The following is a 6,430-nucleotide window of genomic DNA, read 5'->3' as shown; positions in this document are numbered from 1 at the left end:
TGCGGGGCTCGAACTCACAGACCGCGAGATCATGACCTGAGCCGAAGTCGGACGCTCAACCGACTGAGCCACCCAGGTGCCCCGACAGTGGCTTAAAACAGTAAGTGTTCATTATTGATCAACAATGTAGAGGCCAACCGGGTGGTTCCGCTAACCTAGGCCAGGTCTGGAAGATTTCGGGTGGCTTATGTATGCATCTATAGTGGACTCGTAGGTAGGCTGGGGGTTGGCTGGTCTGAAAGGGTTTCATTTGCGTGTGGGGCAGTTGGCCGGTAGTTGGTTGGGTGATGAGAAGAGAATAACTAGGCAATATGTCTCTTATCGTCCAGCAGGTTAGCCTGGGGTCGTTTCACAGCTCAGTAAGGTTCCGAGGGAGAGAAGGGAAGGGAAGCACTCCCGCCCTATTTTCTTGGCTAGAGCAAATCCCCAGGCCAGACTAATCTGGGTTTTGTACTGGGCAGAACACTCTTCTTGCTGTGATCTATTGAAAGTCAGCCGTCAGCCCAAGAAAAATAAAAGCCAGACCAAATTCAAGGGGAAGGAAAATAGATCCTAACTCTTGATAAGAGAAACTAAAAATTCGCCTTTGAAAGATGAAGGATAGAGACACGGTTGTGTGTGTGTTTGTGTGTAAAGATTTAGAAACATTTTTCAATCCACCTACCACACCATGGCTTCTTCTGGACCACGAAATTAACAAAGGGATTCAATGCTGTGATTGGTTAAGCTTTACATGCTACGGAATATAAACGATAAGATGAATTATTGTAAATCAAAGGAAAATCTTACTAGGCTTCTCTCCAATAGAGCATTTTTGGTTTTTAGACTTCGTTTTACGTACTGCCCGAACACACTGGAACAGCCTTTCTCCTCTAACATTAATAGGTGTGTTTCTATACAGCTCACAAGTCATCTCACCCCAAATCATTTTCTGGAGAGTAATGGTCTCAGAAGTCACCTTTACAATAGTGAAGACAGAGCAGTAAATAGAATCAGCAGGCTGGTGTAATTTACCTTGTGCCAAAGCAGATCTCTAAATGACTTATTAAATCATTCCACCGAAAGTTGTAAATCTGAGTGAGAAAAGCACAATCAATAGAAAAACACAGTCGAACGCTTTCCTACCTATGATTTTTCACGACCTTCTGGAAGGATAAAGATTGACGTTGCAAAGAAATTCCGAAACATGAAGACTGGTGAACGCGTACTGGCATTATTCTCAATGCATGCTATTTTTGCGGTTACTAACCTCTGCTGCTTGTGAACCTTTTTTGCTTATGTCATAATATCAGTATTTACTTACTCCCTCCGCCCTGCCATGCAGAATTTGGAGGTCAAAGAAGTTTGAAGACCTGTCAGCTCCGTATTTGCTCACAAAGGAAATCGTATGAAGGCACAGCACTGGTTTTCTGACCTTCAGGTGAAGAGTGAACTCAGTGGAGTGAGAAAAGGAACGTCGGCCTGCGCGGGGCAACGGTGCGTTAAAGAAGCCATGCTGAAGTATTGGAGCAAACAGCTTTGCAGTTCTCAAAAATGCATTTTCATGGTGGATTTTTCTTGAGTTGCAGGCACAGCCGATCCCTGGATCTCCCTGTTTCAACTGAGATATAATTCATATACTGTAAAAATCACCTTTTAAAAGCAGACAATCCAGTGGTTTCTAGTAAATTCACAGAGTGGTACACAATCACGACTAATTCCAGAATATTCCACCACCCCGAGGAGACGTCAGAACTATTAGCGGTCAGTTCCAATTCCCTTCTCTCCCCACCCTCTAACGACCACTGGTCTACTTTCCGTCCCTATGGTGTGCCTAGTCTGGACATTTTGTAGAAATGGAATCATATAATATGTGACCTTTTGTGCCTGCCTTCTCCTAGAACCCTTTTGATAAGTGACAGAACATATGAACCAACTCTTGGGGCGCTGTGGCTCTTGCCCCTCCTGCCTAGAGGTCAGTCTCAGCCCGACAACCCATCTCCACAGAGGGTCAAGGCCACAACTCCATTTCCTCAAGCTTTAAGTGAATGGTCAACATTTCAGCAGAGTTATCTTACAGAGCTTTAGGGGGGAGGCTTCCACCACGCACTATCCAGCCCAAACACCCCAATTTTGTAAAGCAGGCCCTTGGCCGCTTTTCTCTTCCTTTTGTCCTCAGAAATCTCCACTCTCCCGAGTTCACAGCCAACTGTCTACCACCACGTGAACACTTGCTTATTCACTGATGCTAATTGTAGCCCTTGCTGTGTGAGGACAGATACAACATGTACGCTTTTAATGCGCGAGGCACATCGGCAACATGTAGAAGAATCTTGAGAAGATGATCTGGGCTACAGAGGAGCTTCATCCCAGGCCTTGTGGACGTTCACAGGGCACTTACATTCTGCTCATCAATCAGAGGAAAAGCAGAGGCAAAGAAATGGCCATTTGCAAATTCACTTGGAGTTTAGGTGGATTCCAGAGAACAGAGAGGCAGGAAGTAGCATTCTCTTTTTACTGAAACTAGGTAAAAACGACCCAACTCAATTAGCTTAAATACGCACTAAGGATTTGTCCCAGATGAGCATCAGGAAGAATTTGGCACAAGCGTTAAGACAAAAAGAAGCTAGAGTAAAAGGGTGTCTTTCCAATTGCATTGCTTAAAAAAAAAAAAAAAAAGATTTAATTGGTTTATTGAGGAGTCTTTTCTCATTGTGAAGTAAACACAATCTCCCCAAATTACTGCTTTTAATTTTAATTTTTTTTATTGTTTATTTATTTTTGATAGAGAGAAACAGAGCATGCCCAGGGAAGGGGCAGAGAGAGAGGGAAACACAGAATCGGAAGCAGGCTCCAGGCTCCGAGCTGTCCGCACAGAGCCCGACACAGGGCTCAAACTCATGAACCGTGAGATCATGACCTGAGCCGAAGTCAGATGCTCAACCGACTGAGCCACCCAGGTGCCCCAACTGCTTTTAATTTTAATCTGTTGAAACTCCTTTCCCCAATGGATATCAAGTCCCTTAACATCATCTTGCCAGATTTTTCAATAGTGAAAACTTAATAATCAAACCTACCTAAGCTGACATCCACATACCAATTAATTAAGAGAATTATCCATTCTTTCTTGCACAATGGGAAGGTTAATTTCGGAAAATGTTGCCATTTATGGTTACATTATACTGTTTAAAATCAAGAACTGGTTAAAGTGACACACTTCCTTGATATAGAAGTTAAGGAGGAATCAATCTTAAGTATATTCCCCAGCAAGGATTGTATCTTATTTATTTTGAAAATTTTTAAAAGTTTACTTATTTTGAGAGGGGGAGGGAGGGAGAGAAAGAGCAAGAGAGATAGCGAGAGAGAGAGAACGAGCACAGGGCAGGGGCAGAGAGAGAGAATCCCAAGCAGGCTCCGTACTGGCAGTGTGGAACCTGATGTGGGGCTCGAACTCGTGAACCACGAGATCATGACCTGAGTCGAAACCAAGAGTCATTCACTTAAGCGACTGAGCCACCCAGATGCCCCAGATCATATCTCATTTGCCCTTATCTTTCCAATACCTAGCACAGTTTTTGGTATCCCAGGAGGTGGTTGTCAATAAATGTTCAGATAAACTTATTTGACAAGCTAAATATTAAAAGGCAGAGGCCACCGACTTATTAAAACAATAATGGAAAAACTGGGTGACTTCACTTCCTCAAATGTTTACAGAGTTGATAATAAAGTCTTATGACAGACGTCAACTTTTATAAATTGGTAATTTTTAAAATGTTTTTTTACATTTTAAGTAGGCTCCACACCCAATGTGGGGCTTGAACTCATGACCCTGAAATTAAGAGTCACATGCTTTACGACTGAGCCAGGCAGGCGCCCTGATAATTTTTTTTGTTTTTGTGTACACTGTTCTGTGAAATGATTTATAAATCTGCTTCTGTTCAGGAGTGTTTTTGTTTTTGTTGTTGTTGTTGTTCCTGAATGTCCTTTTCAAAGTCCAAGGGCCTGATAGTACAAGGACTTGATACACAAGTTACTAAAATATTATTTTCGATACATCTTTAAAGGACTTGAAAACATTAACATGATGAACATGATACTTAATTGCAAGGTTTGGCAGTTTAGGCAAGTAACAATTTAAAAATTGACAAGAGGATGAAGTGTAATTCTGATGAGAACTGTCCAGACATTTAAATCATATTTTTAAGTGATGAATTATTTGAAAAATTATTAGTAATATACAATCAAGGGACATTTTGAAGATATTTAAATCAACCCAAGCTCCAAATAATTAGCTTAAAGGAAGTTATGGTTAGGAAATGCCTTGTGGGAAGAAAATAGTATCTCATTACTAGAAACAGAATAAATTGTAAACTCAAGGTGTGTAATTATTGCAATGTTCCAAGAGAGGGTCACCTGGGCAGCTCAGTAGGCTAAGTATCTGACTTCAGTTCAGGTCATGATCTCAGTTTGTGAGTTTGAGCCCTGTGTCGGGCTCTGCACTGATAGCTCAGAGCCTGCTTCATGTCCTCTGTGTCCCTCCCTCTTTCTAGGCCTCTCCCCGGCTCGCAAGCACCCTCTCCCTCTCTCAAAAATAAACATTAAAAAAAAATGTCCCTTGGTGCAATTGTAAATGAGATCAGTTTATTTCTTTCTCTTGCTTCATTATTAGTGTATAAAAATGCAGCTGATTTCTGTACATTGATTTTGTACCTTGCGACTTTGTGAATTCATGTATCAGTTCTCGGAGTCTTTTGGGTTTTCCATGTAGAGTATCATGTCGTCTGCAAAAGTGAAAGTTTGACTTCTTTGCCAATTTTGATGCCTTTGATTTCCTTTTGTCATCTGATTGCTGGTGCTAGGACTTCCAACACTATGTTAAACAATGGCGCTGAGAGCGGACATCCCTGTCGTGTTCCTGATCTCAGGGGGGAGAGCTCTCGGTTTTTCTGCATTGAGGATGATTGTGTACCTCAATGTTTACAGCAGCGCTCTGAACAATAGCCAAATTATGGAAAGAGCCTAAATGTCCATCAACTGATGAATGGATAAAGACGTGGTTTATATATACAATGGAATACTACTTGGCAATGAGAAAGAATGAAACCCTGTCATTTGCAGCAATGTGGATGGAACCGGAAGCTATTGTGCTAAGTGAAATAAGTCAGTCAGAGAAGGACAGATATTATCACGTTTTCACTCATATGTGGATCTTGAGAAACTTAACAGAAGACCATGGGGAAGGGAAGGAGAAAAAATAGTTACAAACAGAGAGGGAGGGAGGCAAATCAGGAGACTCTATAAATACAGAGAACAAACTGAGGGGGGATGGGGGCAGTGAGGAGAGGGGAAAATGGGTGATGGGCACTGAGGAGGGCGCTTGCTGGGATGAACACTGGGTGTTGTATGTAAGTCAATTTGACAATAAATTAGATTCATAATAAAAAAAATGTTCCTTGGGGCGCCTGGGTGGCTCAGTTAGTTAAGCACCCGACTTCAGCTCAGGTCATGATCTCATGGTTTGTGAGTTTGGGCCCCATGTCAGGCTCTGTGCTGACAGCTCAGAACTTGGAGCCTGCTTCAGATTCTGTGTCCCCTTCTCTCTCTGCCCCTCCCCTGCTCTCACTCGGTCTCTCTGTCAAAAATAAAATAAACATTAAAAAAAATGTTCCAACAGATAGTCTGTGTTCATTTCACTGGGGACACTTAAGAAGATTCTTGTAAGGGAAAAATTTTTTTTCTTTTCTGGGCCACGAGTAATTACAGATTAAACTTTTCTAACAATTCAAGCACACTGCAGGTACACCAGATTTAAACAGGCACTGCATAAACCAAATGGGATGAAACACAGTAGGAAGTATAGTTCTAGTCCAGATTAGACACCAAAGACTTGAGTCTTACTCAGCAACTAACTGCACTAAGATGATGTTTACTCTGGTTTACAGGTTCTGAATCTCACTGGTCAGTACATGCAGAAATCTCTTTGATGGAACCATTGAGCCATTTTAGATTTTTTAAAAAATTCCCTGTGGCCTTTGTCATTCATGAGCAGTGGTCTTTGGAAGTTAAAGTCCACTGAACTGAGCTGTAAGAAAAGGCAGGCACCACAGTCAAGGCTAGTATGGTACTGGTACCCCTTTAATTGAATTACAACTTTGTGAAGCATCCTGGGGGAGAGGGAGGCACACGAGAGACTATAATGAGGATTAGAAAGGTGTCTTCAGAGACTGTCAGCTGGTAACGATGGAGGAGAAACGTGTTGGCCCAGCCCAGCGTGCAGCATCTCCCAGTAGTCACCTCTGGTCAAGCCATCAAGTGGGGCAAAATCGCAGAGGGATAGAAAACAAAAGGCCTTAACAAAGCAGGCACAAAAGTACAACAAAAAGTTATTAGTCAAGAGGTTACCTCACTCTCCCTCTGCAACAAAGAGGCCAAGACCAGAGTGAAAACTCCT

This window comes from Panthera tigris, chromosome X (assembly GCF_018350195.1).
Source record: "Panthera tigris isolate Pti1 chromosome X, P.tigris_Pti1_mat1.1, whole genome shotgun sequence".
Lineage (NCBI taxonomy): Eukaryota > Metazoa > Chordata > Mammalia > Carnivora > Felidae > Panthera > Panthera tigris.
Note: the sequence above shows the minus strand (reverse complement) of the source record.